The following is a 17,910-nucleotide window of genomic DNA, read 5'->3' on the forward strand; positions in this document are numbered from 1 at the left end:
ACAGGTCCATTCATCATGCACATGCCTGGACAGGGAGCCTAGGGTTTTCCACCTCTGCACTCGCCAGTCCACAGGTTTCTGATCACCAAAGCGAATGAGTAGAAAATCATGGGCTGGCAAGCACAGAAGTATGTCTGTAGGTTATTCAGCTGTGGGAGGTTATCAAAGCTGAAACATTCCAGCATAAGTCATGAATAGAGACCACAATATTTGCTATTTTCCTTCCCTGGCAATTTGAAGACGACTCCTTTAAATGTAGGGGGCTTTGCAGTCAGGCAATATTTTGGTTAGGTTTTTAGGAATGAAATAATTACAAAAATTATTTGTAAATTTTGTTAAAATCAGTACAATCAGCCAAATAGTTCAACAGTTGTATCATGTCACTTAAATTTCCAATAGAGGTTCCAATTATATATTCTCTCCAAAGCAATCTGAAAATAAATGGTTGTAGAAGAATACACTTGTTGATTACTTTGAAGAGATAAGCTTGTGGGATCTGGGTTCAAATTCCACCACGGTAGATGATGGAATTTGAATTCATTAAAAATCTGGAATTAAAAGTCTGATGATGACCATGAAACCATTGCCGATTGTCAGAAAAACCCATCTGATTCATGAATGTCCTTTAGGGAAGGAAATCTGCTGTCCTTACCTGGTCTGGTCTACATGTGACTCCAGACCCACAGCACTGTGGCTGACTCTTAACTTTCCTCTGACTAAGGGCAGTTAGGGATGGGCAATAAATGCTGCTCTAGCCAGTGGCACCCACATCCCATGAACAAATAAATTAAAAAAATTATTTTATTCTGCATCACATAGAACACACCACATTGGGTAGAATATTTTTAGATGGCAGAGTTCTGTGGAAGAGGATTAGACACACATGAAGGTATTTTTGTTTATTTTTTCTTTCACCCCACACACATTCTTTTAATTATTTCACTCTTGCTCTAGATTTCCTCTCAAATGGTATTAAAGTAAATGATCAGGATTGTGCCATCACAAGTAACTTCAGAGGGATTGGCAACATAGCCCTCAGTCTGCCACTTGACTCATGTGAGTAAATTTTATTTAATTAGTAATAAATTAAAGTCCAATTTTTTTAAATGTATGCATACCAAGGCTTTTATTTTATTTTGTTGATCACTGGAGTAAACTAAAGACTTGATTTATTAAAATCCAAGAAAGTCACTGGGATTCATTTAATTTTCAGCACCATCTGAAATATAAATAACTACGCACTAAAAAGTTTACTTATAGAAAGACTCGCAATTTATTTAGCACCCTTTACAAGCTCAGACCATCCAGAAGCATTTCAAAGTCAATTAGGTATTTTTCTGAAGAGTATTCACTGTTGTAATATTGGAAATGCAGCAGCCAATTTGTACACAGCAGGATCCCACAAGCAGTGATTTAATGATGGCCAGATCATCACTTTTTGTAAGTGTTGCTTGAGTGGTAAACATTGATCAGGATAATGGGGTGAGCTCCCCTGTTCTTCAAAAATAGTGACATGGGGTCTTTTACATTCACCAGAGAGGGCAGACAGGGCCTCAGCTTAATATCTCACACAATAGACAGCACCTCCATTGGTGCAGCACTCTCTCAATACTACGCTGGAGTGTCAGCCTAGATTATGGCCTGAATTTTTGCACAGACAAAAAATTTTTGGGCGTGGGGTGGGTAATGGAGGCAGGTTCTAAATTGCATATTCCTGGTTCATAGAAGAAGCTGCTCATATAATTCAGCAGCTGCCTCCACTCGTGTGATTTTGGTGAGGTAGGTGCCTGAAACCCAACGTGTGCAGATTAGACCAGGTAACAGCAGGTCTATGAACCTTGCAGATTCATTTGGATAGCCAGGGTGTCCTTTAGGAGAGGTAACGTACCCCTATGGATATGGTCCCAGGACATCTTTAGGAGAGGTAAGGCACCCTTTGAGGTAGGTCAGGTACTCTTTGGAATTGTTACTGATTGTGCATAAAAGTTCAAAAACTCATTGGAACTTTCAAAGCTACCAAATAATTGTCAAAGCTATCAAAGAACTATTAAAGCTTTCAAAGAATTGTCAAAACTCATTAGAACTGTCAAAGCTGTCTAGAACTGTCAAATCTGTCAAGGAACTGTCAAGCTGTCAAAGAACTGTCAAAAATCCATTGAAACTATCAAAGCACATTGGAACTGTCAGAGCTGTCAAGGTATTTAACTCTGTTGGGATTTTTTTAAAGTGTGGGGTTTAAGAAAGTCAGTGCTTGATATTTCACTCTGTCTATTGGCATAAACCTGAGGCTGACATTATATGATTTGTGCTGCATGACTGACTTTACAATCCTAACATTATCACAGTGGGTGCCTGTTAAGTGAGCAGTTTGATTGACAGCTCCAAATGGCTATAGAATAGAAATGTTTGTTTTCATGAGAGATTAGTTTAAAGAATTTTAATGCATTATTAATTTTTTTATCAATGAGAGTGTTTTTTTTAAAATAGTGATGTCATCAATAGACACACAACTTTATTTTATGTCAGCATGGCTCCTGAGGTTTGCCCATGGTTGGCACTAGATGAGTTGTCATGGAGGGGTAAAGGTAAAGGGTGGTGGTTGGGGCATGGGTTGGCATGAATTGGCACTAAGTAGGCATAAGGGCTATAAAGGACCATGGGGATGAGTGGGTGGCATAGGTTGGCGTGGGGGGTTGAGAAGCCATGGGGCTGGATAGAGGGGCATAGGTGGCATGGGATGGCATAGATGGGTCATGGGGAGATGTGGGAGGGTGAAGGGGACTGGGTGCTGGAGGGTTGCTTTTGTTCTGTTCATTCATTTAATAAATCCAACCAAGTGCTGGAGCACAGAGGCAGGCCTTCTGCCCAGTCCACTTCTGCACCAGTAGCCTCTGCAAGTGTCCCGGGGGAGGTGGCCTGACTTCTAATCCAACCCGTCCCACCACCCCCACCCTTCGGAGCAAAAATCATAACTTCCGGGCCTCTTTTTCTCAGGTTGGGTTGACAGAGCTGGGAAATGTCCCCTTTCTGTGCTCCTGACCTGGGAGCAAAAATCCAGGCCTATGTGTTCAATTCTCTCAAGTGGGACTTGAACCCACAATCTTCTAACACAAAAGCAAGACTACTATCACTCTACCACTGCTGAAAGCTTAAATATTGGTGCCTTTCCTTCAACTTGTATTTATATTTATTTTCCTGTTGTTCCATCTACTTTTCATTATTCTTAATTTTTCTTCCTTTCCTTTTCATTGTACTCTTTCTTCTTTGACGATATAAATAATGTTATAATAGCGTAATATAATATAATACTATAAACCTTTACCTTAACAGCAATAGCACAGGTGTGAGTGACTGCCCTTGAGATCAAGGCAGCATTTGACTGAGTGTGGCATCAAGGAGCCCTAGCAAAACTGGAGTCAATGGGAATCAGGGAGAAAGCTCTCTGCTGGTTAGTCATACCTAGCACAAAGTAAGATGGTTGTCGTTGTTGGAGGTCAATCAACTCAGCTCCAGGACATCACTGCAGGGGTTCCTCGGGGTCATGCCCTAGGCCCAACCATCTTTAGCTGCTTCAGCAATGACCTTCCTTCCATCATAAAGTCAGAAGTGGGGATGTTCGCTGATGATTGCACAATGTTCAGCACCATTCGCGACTCCTCAAATACTGAAGCCATCCATGTCCAAATGCAGCAAGAGATGGACAAAATTCAGGCTTGGGCTGACAAGTGGCAAGTAACATTCGCACCACACAAGTGCCAAGCAATGACCATATTCAATAAGAGAGAATCTAACTATCACCCCAAGACATTCAATGGTATTATCATCGCTGCATCCCCCACTATGAACATCTTGGGGGTTACCATTGACCAGAAACTGAACTGGACTAGCCATATAAATACTGTGGCTACAAAAGCAGGTCATAGCCTAGGAATCCTGTGTTGAGTAACTCATCTCCTGACTCCCCAAAGTCTGTCCACCATCTACACAGCACAAACTGGAGTACGATGGAAAACTCTCCAATTGCTTGGATGAGTGTGGCTCCAACAACCCTCAATGAACTTGACACCATCCAAGACAAAGCAGCCTGCTTGATTGGCACCCCATCCATAAACATTCACTCCCTCCACCATTGATGAACAGTAGCAGCAGTATGTACCATCCACAAGATGCACTGCAAAACCTCACCAAGGCTCCTTAGACATCACCTTCCAAACCTACGACCACTACCACCTAGAAGGACATGGGCAGCAGATGCATGGGAACACCACCACCTGGAAGTTCCCCTTCAAGCCACTCAACACCATGACTTGGAAATATATCGCCAGTCCTTCACTGTCGCTGGGTCAAAATCCTGGGACTCCGTCCCTAACTGCACTGTGGGTGTACTGCACTACATGGACTGCAGTGGTTCAAGAAGGCACCATCTTCTCAAGGGCAATTAGGGATGGGCAATAAATACTGGGCTAGCCAGTAATGCCCGCATCCCATGAATGAATAAAAGAAATACCCTTCAGCTGGAAAATAATTTACTCTTTCCATCAATTCTTGCAAATCCATGACTTGATGGAGATATGCTACCAATGTAGTGCAGATACAAATGCGAAACAAAAAACACCACTAATTGATGTTTAAAATAGGAAAAAAGATCTGATTCAGTTAAGACTAATGTTTAAAAAACATATGGCAGGAAAAAAAAATCTCCAAACACCAAGTGGGTGTTGGAGGAAGAAATACTTCTTGTTTATTATGTCTTCCACTCCTAAAGTTGGTGACTCAGTTTGGTGTTCAATTTGGTCCATGAATCCTTTTCATAGTGGTCACTGTAAAGCAATTAGGGGAGGAAATTTTTCTCTATTTTAAGTAATCTCAAAAGTCTTTGCTGGGTAATTTTAACTCCCAAAGAACTGGTAGATTTTGGTCGCCTGTGAAGATAAAATGTTAAAAATTTCACATCTGGAACCAAAACTTCCAGTTTTAGCAGAGCTGGGAAGAGAAATGGGCAACCAATTTGCTCTTCGAGGTATGGGAGTGGTGGTCTGTCATTGAAATTCTTTAAGGAGACCATAAGCTTCCAGTTAACAAGGGGCCCGATTTTAAAAGGCTGTAGCAGGTCAGAAACCCTTTGAACTCTTAAGTGGGCTTTACTTTGGCTCCTTAACTGAGGAGGCATAAGGAAGTAAGCAGCAGTTGCATGGTCCCTCTAACCTGGAGAGAGTGCACCAAGGGGATCCAGGCCTCAGGGGGGCAGGACAGGTGGGTGGTAGAACACTTCCAGGTGTTATACCAAACCCCTAGATGCTGACTCACCCAGCATTCTTCTATACAGCAGCCTCAGGTGAATGACATTGCATCTCCAACTCATTTCTCTCTCTCGAGGCACCTCCTCACATCCCCATCTGAATAACCAACACTGACACTCACTGGCATCTTTGTGTGATCCTATGCCCCAGTCACCCTCCACAAATGCTGTCCTTCCCTGCTATCCACGCAATCCATTATGAACACTCAGAACTTTCTTTCCTTGTAGAAGAGAGCACACAACCTCGAGGCCTGGAAGTAGTGCACTCCAGTGATAACCACCTTGATGGCAACTGGTATATGTGCTGACCTGATCCACTGGGAAGGAGGTCTTGTTCCAGGAGGCTGCAGATGTCAACAGTGATGTACAATGAAAGCTAGTGGTGGCCACTGGGTCCTCAGACATGTCGAAAGAGCTGATCGCCTGCCTGTACACCCTGTGTTGGGTGGGTCTCGACTCCTTCCAGCTGAATCTCAGTGTCTATCCCCCTCTGGCTTGTGGAGGGGCATATGGCCAAGGAGAAGGCAGCTGGTGTCGCTCCTGTGGCTGCTAGTGCTGTTGCCGTTGGTGTTGCTTTTCCTCTTGCTGTTTGCCCGAGGTGCAATGTAGGGCTGCATAAACTCCTCCCATGCAGTGGTGAAGGCTGACGTCAGGGGCTGAAGCACAAGACAGGGCAAGGGTGGAATTTAATGCCCTCCCTCATGGTGAGTTTAGTGGTGGGGGCATTTAATTTTGCAGGAGGGTGGCAGGCAGGGATCTGCTGCCTTCCCGCCCTTGCCCTGATTAAGTCCATGGCAGGAAGGTTTGGGGACAGCTTTCTCGCCCTGCCACCAATTGGGGCCCTTAAGTCACCAATTAATGCACACTTAAATGCCCCCTCTCGCTGCTGTCGCTATTCATCCAGTGGCCAGGTGGGAAGCCCGATAAACAAACCCTATTTGATTTGCTTGTGATTCCCCTCCTGCCGTCTCTTAGCTGTGGCCTGGGTCCTGGGCCTTGGGTGGGCACATTACCGGCAGCAGCCACTGTCTTCCTGGTGGCACTGCCAAGCAATGAAGAGCTGCTGGCCCCTGACTGGTTGGCAGCTCTCGATGGGCATGACTTCCATCCCTGGGGTCCTTGATCCCAGGAAAGGCCCGCTGCTGCCCAGTTAATAACCTGAGAGGCACTTAATTTGGTGGGCCTTCCTGAACAGAGGCGAAGCAGGTCTCTCACAGGTTCTCCAGCCAGCGGGTGAGACCCCTGTTGCCTACATTAAATACCACCCAGAATTGCCTTCCAAGAACATGGCCATCACAGTTATGCAGTGATAGTATTCTCTCAGAAAAGAAGTGCTTAGTGCAGCAGCATCTCATCTGGCCATGGCTGCAGCTCTTCATTTTCACTGATCAAAACCTTCCCATCCTGTCACTGGAGAAGCTCTTCCCCATTGTGCACTCACCTTTGTGACCCTGGAATGTTCCATATAGCTTGGGAAATGGATCCGCTGTCTGCTAAATGCAGAATTCTCAGTTAGAACAGAACTTAATTGCTTATTAGAATATATAAATACCTTACCTAACAGCTGCAAGGGGGTTCCCCACTGGCCTTGAACCCATTGGAATGAAACCCAGAAGAGAGCAAGGCGATGCCTGGATCCTGACCCAACATCACTTTGAGGAGATTTATCTTTTGGCGCACAACCAAACTGGCCTCCCCTTTCCTGAGAAAATTCCCCCCAAGGTTCCTATTTTTAACTGCTGTCAGCCAGGTTTCCCAGGCTTCATAAACCATCTGATTCAGGAGTGAGAGCTACCACTGAGCCAAGGCTAACACTAGCGATGGTGTTATACTGCCTCACACTATCCTACTTTGAAGTCTCTCCCCGTGCTGCACATCATTCTTGTCCTGACGAAATGTAACACTCTTTGAACAACCATCTAGCCAGGGCACTCAGGGTAATTCACTCACTGATTTTTTCTCTCTCTCTCTGTGGGAAGTGCCTGGTCTCCTTTTGACAACCCAGCCAAGGTCAAAAGCTCACACGTTAAGATGTTTCTAATGATGTCTTTTTGTTGACTAATGAGTGGCTTTTCCCTTTACTCTGTGCATGTTGTTTTAAACTTTACAAGTGATCCTTTGTTATCATTTTGGCTTCCTCAACTAGGGCTGAAGCAGAACTGAAAATATTCTATGGTGAAACATTTCTAAAGAAGCTGTCTGGTTCAATTTTGACCTAAGATTTCCATGGAATGCTTGCTTTTAGTAACTACAATTAGGAAGATCAATATGTTTAAGAACTTTATAAATCCTGACTGTTTTTATTAACTAAAATTTAGATCACATTAATGCTACATCACTTAACATGGCTGCTTGTTTTGGAGCCCTAAGAATATTGGAACATAAGATTTGGGTAATGCTTCTGAAATGGCAGTGCTCACAGTGACCAGAATTTTATGCCCCCTCCACCCCCTGCCAGTAGGAGGTCAGGCCAGGAGGCGTAAAATCAGGTGGGGTGATCGGAGTGGGATGGGGTTGCCAGTTGCTGTGTCCATTCTGCTTCCAATGGTATTTTATTTACAACGGGGGAGGTACTGAGGGGCCACCTACTGCTAGGTCAATTGAAGCCCTTAAGTAGCCAATTAATAGTGCTGTTGGCTGGGACTATAGAGCTGCTGGTCATCTGATTGGTTAACAGCTCTCTAAGGCAGGACCACCCCCGAGAAAAGTGTGGAAGTCTTGCCTTAAAGTAATTAACATTACTCCAAGTGTTAAATCGCTGCAGGGCAGTCGTCAGGCTCCCCACTGACTTTTTATCCTTGGAGATGGGGACCCTTAAGATCCAGCCCAATGATTTAGTAGAATTCTACCGGTAAAGAAGACATACATTGCAGAATGGGGGAGTTTTCTACCAGGACTTTGTCACAGTCTGAACTTCTGTGGGTGAATTCCTATTTTCCCCTATGGTTCTGTTAACATATTGAAAATTTGAGACCACCTAGTATAAAGATGTCATTTATATGCTTCATTGTATCAATATGTAAAGTGTAAAGTGCTGTTTAGAATAATATTACTTCTACAGAGTTTGAAAGGGTTTGCAAGCTTTTATTCTGAGAAACTTTACAATAATCACACTTCTCTTGAACAATGTTCATATTGTATAACTTCTGTCTCTATTTGCCATTCCTATCTTATGTCATTTTTCGTTTACCCAGATTCTATAAATTACCTGCTCATCAGTCTAGACTCTATCATTGCTGAACAAACATAATTACTTTTCTGAAGCATAATCAGTTTACATTGGTGCATGTTCACAGATCATCTTCTGGCAACTATTAGAGGACAATCTTGAACCATGACTATGAGAAGAACCAGTAACAACATCAGCCCAAAACCAATCCTTTCAGCAATTTTCAACCCCTTAAATTCAAGACACCCTGCAGGCAGTTGGGTTGAGAGTATCCATCAAGCACTGAGCTACGTTATTTGAACGGCATCATTTCTTAGTACTGTCATAACCTCATCAAGCTCAATATTCTCTTTGCTGCCTGTTGCCACTTATCTGCACAGACATCTGGAGACCACCTTGAAACATAAACATCTGGTTCTTCACTGTTCATTGCTGCTTAAATAAAATCTGCACTATCCTGTGTAATTAATTTATCGCTCCTAATCTTAAATGCATTTGCTTCAAGGAGCAGTCAAGCTGAACGACTTTAGCCTATCAACATGTCCTTGTCTCACTGAATTCTCTTCACAACTAACTGGTCTCTTTAATTATTCAATCAAAAATCTAAAGCCAGTTCCAAGGATCAGTTGGAGTTGATTTTCTCACATTTCGGCAAGTTACAAATGCCCTACTATTTATCAAATGGCATCAATCTGTATTCATTAAAGTTTAAGGGCAGAATTTTCCCAGAATTGCACTAAGTGCGGTAGCAGGCGGGTAAAATGGAATCCTACCTGCCGACGAAAATGATGGGTTTTCCACGCCGTATCTTCCCAAGCCCGCCTCATTATTTATGCATTCCCAGGAAACACAAAGTTTCCGTGGCGAGCAGGCGGGATCTCATCCGCCCGCCTGCCATCACCCCGCTGTTGCAGCACACTGGCCGCCATCTTTAAAAGGCAGCCGCCAGCAAAGCGCTCATCGCCACCAGCTCACCACCGCTGTCTGGGAGACATGGCCTGCAAAGGAAAAAAGACTGCAGCCTCCACCCCCCCCAGCTTCAACAACGAGTCCCTCGAGCGACTGCTGGGTGCCGTGGAGGCCTGACAGGATTTGCTCTACCCCTGCTCTGGCCGCAGGATGGGTAGCAATGTCACCAACCTGGCTTGGGAGGCGGTGGCAGCAGTGGTCAGCACCAATGCCCTGCAGAGGAAGACAGCCACCCAGTGCCACAAAAGGATGAATGATCTCCTCCGCTCCGCCAGGGTAAGTCACTCTTCATCACTCCCAACTCACACTCACAACCTCATCACACATCCACAGGGCCCTAACTCACTGCCAGTGGAAGAGAGATCACCATTCACTCTTTCATCGGATGGTCTGGATGGGCTGATCAGTGGCAAATGGAATTTAATCCGGATAAGTGTGAGGTGATGCACTTGGGCAGGACAAACAAGGCACAGGAATACACGATGAATGGTAGGAGCCTGGGAAGTACCAAGGATCAGAGGGACCTTGGTGTGCATATCCACCGGTCCCTTAAGGCAGTAGGAGGTAGATAAGGCGGTTAAGAAGGTATATAGGATACTTGCCTTTATTAGCCAAAGCATAAAATATAAGAGCAGGGAGGTTATGCTGGAACTGTATAAAACGCTGGTTAGGCCACAGCTAGAGTATTGCATGCAGCTCTGGAATCCACATTATAGGAAGGATGTGATTGCATTAGAGAGTGTGCAGAGGAGATTTACCAGGACGTTGCCTGGGCTGGAGAGTTTTAGTTATGAGGAGAAATTGGATAGATTGGGGATATTTTCCCTGGAGCAGAGGAGATTGAGGGGGGACATAATTGAGGTGCATAAAATTATGAGGGGCATAGATAGGGTAGACAGGAAGGAACTTTTCCCCTTGGTGGTGGGATCAATAACCAGGGGGCATGGATTTAAGTAAGGAGCAGGAGGTTTAGAGGGGATGTGAGGAAGAGTTTTTTCACCCAGAGGGTGGTGGGAATCTAGAACTCACTGCCTGAAAGGGTGATAGAGGGAAAAACCCTCATAACATTTAAGAAGTATTTGGATGTGCACTTGCGATGCCATGGCATACAAGGCAACAGGCCTAGTGCTGGAAAATGGAATTAGAATAGCTAGGTACTTGTTTGACTGGAGCCGACTCGATGGGCCAAAGGGCCTTTTTCTGTGCTGTAGACCTCTATGACTCTTTAAAGCAGTTTGTTTAACTATTTAATGAAGTTACGTGCCTCATTTTTAACCACTATTTTAAATTTAATCCTGGCCTGCTGAGCTTTCCTGAGTCTTGGGAAATCTGACAGCTAAAGGGACCTGAGGACTGCTGGATCCTTTTTATTTACCTGCTGGATCTTGCTTCCCTGGTTCAGATGCCATGACACGGCATCCTCCTGATGCTTTTGTTAACCTCCCTGACTTCTGGCCTCTGATTTCCATCTGCTCTAGCCTCTATTCTCCCATCTGGCCACTGTTCTCCCCCCACCACTGTTCCAGCTTCTGATCTTCCCTCTGGCCTTAGATGTCCCCCTTGCTCCTGGGCTTCTGATCTCCTATCTGGCCTTGATCTCCAATGTCCCCCACACATCCACCACTGCCTCAAATCTCCCTTGGCTCCAGGCTCTGATTTTCACCTAACCCTGGCCTCCAATCCCCCACCCCAGCACCAATCCTCTGATATTCCCTCACTTGTAACCCCACCTCTGGCTTTTCCAACTGCCCCCTCCTCTCTGCTCCCTCGCTGTGGCCTGTAGCCAAAATCTGACCTGCCCCACAGTCAGTTAGCCTCTTGACCTGGTTAGCTGTAGCTGGGAAATGGAGGCAAACGATGATGATCGGTCCTGCCTTTAACTTTGTTCTTCCTAATTTCTCAACTAAAAACTGCCCCCTCACTTCCTCTCTGCCTTAGAGACTGGATCGGATTTTTACTTCATGTTTGAGTACCATACTTTTCTGGTACTTTTACTAACTTCCAACAATGGCACATGTGCCTAATCCAGATTTATAATAATACAATAGAGAACATAGGAACAGGGGAAAGTCATTCATTCCCCGAAGCCGGTTCTGCTATTCACTTAGATTATGGATGATGTGTATCTTAACCCCATCTACCCATCTTGGTTCCAAAACTCTTAATATCCTTATCTGACAAAAATCTATCAATCTCTGTTTTTAACATTTCAATTGATTTAGCCTCAACAGCTTTTTGGAGATAGAGTTTTAGATTACCTTTGTGAATGAATTAATCTAGAAAAAGGATAGTTTAGGAGCGAAGGTTAAGGTTAAAATTTTAAGAAGTTAGAAAAATAGATTTAGAAAAATATGGTCACATATTATGGAATGTTTGAATAGCATCTAATAACTGAACATGAAATATTATCTTGATATCTTTTATGTGGCACAGAGTGTTATCTCTATAGAACTGTGCAACTGTGCAATAGGAATTGTCCTAATAAACCAAGCAGAAACATTTTACAAAATATTTGAGGATTGAGAATTTGGGCTTTGGTGGTGGATGGAATGGAATATTCATTGATAAACATAAAATATTTTACTGTTTAATAATCCCAACAAACTTAACTATTATCTCTTTGTGTGTAATGTGACATTTCCAGTGTAGGAATGAATGAGGAAGACTGGGTCAGAAGATATAAGTTAACTTGTAATGTTTATTTGCTAAAGATGGAAAGAGATCATGACACAGAGTATATACACTAAATTATTAGTTGATTCTTTTCGGTATGATATAACAGACATTTTTACACTGAGTGCTTTTGCTCTGTTAACCAAACTTAAGTAGCATTACACATTCAAAGGTAACGTGTCCAGTCACTAGGATAAAATGTCTTGTTTAATTCTGTTGTTGCCCTTAATTCATCTATTTTTTGTTGTTTAGTGTGCTTCCTCTGTAAATTATAAAGATAATCTGCACATGAATTTTGTAAATTATTGCCATTTATTTATGAAGTATGTTCTGATCTTTGGTTAAATCTTATTGCTCAATACAAATTTTTATCATAATGAAAAGAGGGAGGGGTATAATTCATGTTGTAAAGTGCAGTAGAGCCAGCCTTTATGGGTTAGACTTTTTTGCCTATTCATTGTTCATGGCAGATAATATATCTGGAAAGTATCTAAGGACAGGGAATGAGGTATATATTGCAAATTAATGATTTATGATGACTGTAAAAAGATGTGCCATTATAATTAAATGAATATAGCTGTTTGAATGCTGGGCTTTGTTGAACCAACTCATCTCAGCCAGGTTGGTGAGCCAGGGACTAAAATTGGTCTCTTACTCCTGTTCTAGGGAAAAGAAATTGAGCTAAAATTCCTGCTCCTGATCAGTGACCTGACCCTGTTGGAAAGCACACCTACATGGATGCCAGGGGTGGAAGGAATTGGGCTGATCTGTGGAGTCCCTGTATAGTCAAATAGCCACTTGACACTCACTACCTGCCTAGCCTCACACAAGGAAAATGACCACTTCGGTCTTGGTCTGAAAGCGCAAGGAGACAGGCAACTGTGCCGGAGTGAGACAGAGACTGAGTGAAGAGTGAATTAGGCTCATGTGGGAATTCAGTGCACGGGGAAAGAGGTGTGGTATACATAGGAGTTATTCTAAGTCGGGAACAGAAGCAGCTGAGCAGAAACAGACCTGGATGTAAGCATCACCTTCGGAGCTGAGTTTGAAAAAAAAATTGAACACTGGCATCACAGGAAAACCATGAGTTCGTTGGTTGGTAAGAAACTGCTGTTAGGGTGCATCTTTAAATAGCTGTAAATTGGAAAGGCGTAGTATTTTTAAAGAAGTAGCTACTTGGATTTGAGTAAGAAACATTAGGAATAAGGAAAGTCAGGGTCAGTAATGAAAAGTAATATAAGTAAACCAAAGTAAAGTTAATATAAGGGAAGTAAAGTTAAGACATGGCAGGGCAGTTCAGTTGTGTGGAATGCATGTCCTGTAATATGTGGGAAGTCGTGGACACTCCTGGTGACCTAGATGGCCAGATATGCAGGAAGTGCTGCCAGCTGTAGAAACTTGATCTCTGGGTTTTGGGGATCGAGTGGTGGCTGCAGCCACTGTGGCACATCTGTGAGGCTGAGAGCTACATGGATAGCATATTCAGAGAGGTGCTCACACCGTAGGTTAGGAGTATAGAGGCAAAAAAGGAATGGGTGATGTCATTCAGTCAGTCCACGAGAACCAGGCAGTCCACAAGAGCCAGGCAGGTAGTTCAAGAGTCCCTAGGGGTCCCACTTGTTAATTGGTTTTCCATTTTGGATACTGGTGAGGGTGTTGGTTACTCAGAGGAGTGCAGTCACAGCCAAATTTGTGGCATCACAAATAGCTCAGCTGTACAGGAGGGGAGGAAGAAGAATGGAAGAGCATTAGTGATAGGGGATTCGATAGGAGAACAGACAGGCGACTGTAGACATGACTTCAGGATGGTATGTTGCCTCCCTGATGCCAGGGTCAAGAATGTCACCGAGCGGCTACAGGACATTCTTCCAGGGCAGGGTGAACAGCCAGAGGTCCTGGTCCACTTTGGTACCAATGACTTAGGTAGAAAGGGGTATGAGGTCCTGCAGATGGAATTTAGGGAGCTAGGTACAAAATTAGCAAGCAGGACCTCAAAAGTAGTAATCTCCGGATTACTCCCAGTGCCACGTGCAAATGAGTACATAAATAAAAGGATAAGGCAGATGAATGCATGGCTGGAAAGGTGGTGCAGGAGGGAGGGCTTTAGATTTCTGGGGCACTGGAATTGGCTCTGGGGGTGATGGCAACTGTGCAAGCCAGACGGGTTGCACCTGAACAAAGCCGGGACTGAGTTACTAGCGGGGCATTTTGCTAGTGCATTTTGGGGGGCTTTAAACTAACTTGGCAGGGGTGTGGGAATCAGGAGAGAATATCAGAGAGTAATATCAAAGTGTACAAAATACTGGGAGGGACAGATAGTACTAGAATAGAGAATAGTAAGTTAATACGTGGATTGGAGTAAGGCAGAAAGTAAAGAAGTCTACATCAGGGTTACATTGCATGTATGTGAATGCATGGAGCATAGTAAATAAGGCAGGCACAGAATGCTAGGCAGAATTATGATGTTGTGGTGATAACAGAGGCTTGGCTCAAGGAAGGGCAGGACTGGGTGTTAAATATTCCTGGGCACAAGGTGTTCAGGAAAGATGGGGCAGGAAGAGAAGGGTGGCTGTATTGGTTAAGGAGAGAATTGCAGTGCTGGAGAAAGAGGATGTCCTAGAGAGTTCAAGGACAGAATCAATTTGGCAGCAGCTAAGGTACAAAAAGGGTGCAATTACATTGCTCGGTGTAGACTATAGGCCATCAACTAGTGGGAAGGATGTAGAGGGACAAATCTGCAAGGAAATTACAGGGAGATACAAACATTATCGAGTAGTTATGATGGAGGACTTTAATTACCTGAATATAGTCTGGGGTGATGATAGTGTAAGGGACAGAGAGGGGCAAGATTTCCTAGAATGTGTTCAGGAGAATTTTCTACAGCAGTATGTATCCAGTCCAATGAGAAAGGAGGCACTGCTAGACCTGGTTCTTGGAAATGAAGTGGGCCAAGTGGATCAAGTGTCAGTGGGGGAACGATTAGGAGACGGTGATTATTGTATCAGAAGGTTTAAGATGATGGTAGAAAAGAACAATGGACACTGCAGAGTAAGACTAATTAACTCGGGAAGAGCCGACTTCAATGGGGCAAGAATGGAACTGGTCTGGATAGACTGGAACCAAAGGTTGGTGGGAAAAACTGTAGCTGAACAATAGGTTACCTTCAAAGAAGGGTTGAGGCAAAGTCAAGGTATATTCCCTCAAAAGGAAAAGGTAGGGCAAACAAATACAGAGCTGCCTGGATTAAAAAAGAAATAGAAATTAAGATAGAGAAGAAGCAGTGTGCTTATGACACTGCTTATTGTCCATGCACACCAAAATCTAGATCATTAATATATAGCAGGAAAAGCAAGGGTCTGAATACCAACCCCCGGGGGAACTCCACTGCAAACCTTCCTCCAGCCCGAAAAATATCCATTAACCATTACTCGCTGTTTCCTATTACTCAGCCAATTTTGTATTCACATTGCTACTGTTCCTTTTATTCCATGAGCTATAACTTTTCTCACAAATCTCACAAAGTGCATGAAAATACAATTGAGAACCAAGCTGAATACAGAAGGCTCAGAGGAGAGGTGAAGAAGCAAATAAGAAAAGCGAAGAGGGATTATGGGAAAAGACTGGCAGCCAAATAAAGGAGAATCCCAAAGTTGTCAATAGGCACATAAATAGTAAAAGGATGGTAAAAGGAGGAGTAAGGCTGATTAGGGACCTAAAAGAGAATTTACACTTGGAGGCAGGGAGCATGGCTGAGATGTTAAATGAATACGTTGTATCTGTCTTTACCAAAGAAGCAGATGCTCCCCAGGCTTTGGTGACAGAGGAGGAAACTCTGTCACTAGAAGGGTTCAAAATTGATAAGGAGGAGTGTTGGATAAACTGTCGGTACTTAAAGTTGACAAGGAACCAGGACCAGACGAGATGTATCCAAGGATATTGAAGGAAGTGAGAGTGGAAATTGCAGGGGCACTGGCCATAATCTTTCAAGAGTCATACGGACTCGAAACGTTGACTGTGTTCCTCTCCGCAGATGCTGTCAGACCTGCTGAGTTTTTCCAGGTATTTTTATTTTTGTTTTGGATTTCCAACATCCACAGTTTTTTGCTTTTATCTTTCAGTCTTCCCTGGACTCAGAGGACTGGAGAATTATAAACCTTGTTCCAAAAAAGGTTGTAAGGATAAACCCAGCAATTACAGACCAGTCAGTTTAACTTTGGTGGTTAACTTGGAAGCTTTTAGAAACAATTATTCGGGATAGAATTAATAGCCACATGGAAAAATATAGGTTGATTAGGAAGAGCCAGCATGGATTTCTTAAGGGAAAATCGTGTTTAACTTACTTGCTGGAGTTTTTTGAAGAGGTAACAGAGAGGGCTGATGAGGGTAATGCTGTTGATGTGGTGTACATAGACTCCCTAAAGGTATTTGATACAGTGCCGCACAACAGACTTGTGAGAAAAGTTATAGCTCATGGAATAAAAGGAACAGTAGCAATGTGAATACAAAATTGGCTGAGTAATAGGAAACAGCGAGTAATGGTTAATGGATATTTTTCGGGCTGGAGGAAGGTTTGCAGTGGAGTTCCCCCGGGGTTGGTATTCAGACCCTTGCTTTTCCTGCTATATATTAATGATCTAGATTTTGGTGTGCATGGACAATTTCAAAGTTTGTGGATGATACAAAACTTGGAAGCATTGCAAAATGTGAGGAGGACAGTGTAGAACTTCAAAAGGACATAGACAAGTTGGTGGAGTAACAGATAGGTGGCAGATGAAGTTCAATGAAAAGAAGCGTGAGATGATTCATTTTGGTCAAAAAAACATAGAAGGACAATATAAAATAAGGGGTACAACTCTAAAGTTGGTGTGCAGGAGCAGGGGGACCTTGGTATATATGTGCATACATTATTAAAGGTGGCAGGACAGGTGGACAGAGCAGTTAATAAAGCATACAGTAGCCTAGGCTTTATTAATAGCAGCATAGAGTACAAGAACAAGGAGGTTATGTTGAGCTTATATAAGACACTAGTTAAACCTCAGCTGGAGTATTGTGTACAGTTCTGGGTGCCACATTATAGGAGGATATGAAGGCATTGAACAGAGTGTAGAAGAGGTTTACAAAAATGGTTTCAGGGATGAGAAACTTCAGTTATGATGATAGATTGGAGAGGTTGGGACTATTCTCCTTGGAGAGGAGAAGGCTAAGAGAAGATTTGAGAGAGGTGTACAAAATCATGAGGGGGCTGGATAGCGTAAATAGGGAGAAGCTTTTCCTGCTCATAAAAGGATTGAGAACGAGAGGGCACAGATTTAAAGTGATTTGCGCAAGAAGCAAATGCTACGTGAGAAAAAACTTTTTCACACAGCGAGTGTCTTGGGTCTGGAATGCACTGCCTGGAAGTGTGGTGGAGGCAGGTTCAATTGAGGCATTCAAGAGGGCTTTAGATGATTAATTAAATAGAAACAATGTGTAGGGTTACAGGGAAAAAACAGGAGAATGTCACCGAGCCGTAATGCTCATTCGGAGAGCTGGTGCAGACATGATTGTCTCCTTCTGCACCATAACAATTTTGTGGTTCTGTGATACGACACGTGCATTTGTCCATAGACTTTTTAAAATGCAGTTTTACATTGGAATTTGCTGTGATTAGAATTCCACTTCAGCACGGCAGCCTCCACAGAAGATCCGGGGTTCTATGTGAACAGAGTAAGCTAGTGTGTTTCCTTAATCAATTAGAAGAATTGTAAATGAGCAGCAGTGTCTGAATCAAGGAGTTTCAGTTAGAAAATATTTAATTTAC

General features: G+C 43.3%; 1 long non-coding RNA gene across 1 annotated transcript in view; it reads left to right on the forward strand.

Moving 5' to 3' along the window:
• The first annotated feature begins 952 nt into the window (after nt 1-952).
• Nucleotides 953-17,910, forward strand: part of LOC144679318 (uncharacterized) — a 55,191-nt gene continuing 38,233 nt past the window's right edge. The window contains exon 1 of the long non-coding RNA XR_013576314.1: nt 953-1,056. This is a non-coding gene — a long non-coding RNA (uncharacterized LOC144679318). The remainder of the gene's footprint in view (nt 1,057-17,910) is intronic.

The sequence above is a fragment of the Cetorhinus maximus genome, chromosome 4, assembly GCF_964194155.1.
Source record: "Cetorhinus maximus chromosome 4, sCetMax3.hap1.1, whole genome shotgun sequence".
Taxonomy (NCBI): Eukaryota; Metazoa; Chordata; class Chondrichthyes; order Lamniformes; family Cetorhinidae; genus Cetorhinus; species Cetorhinus maximus.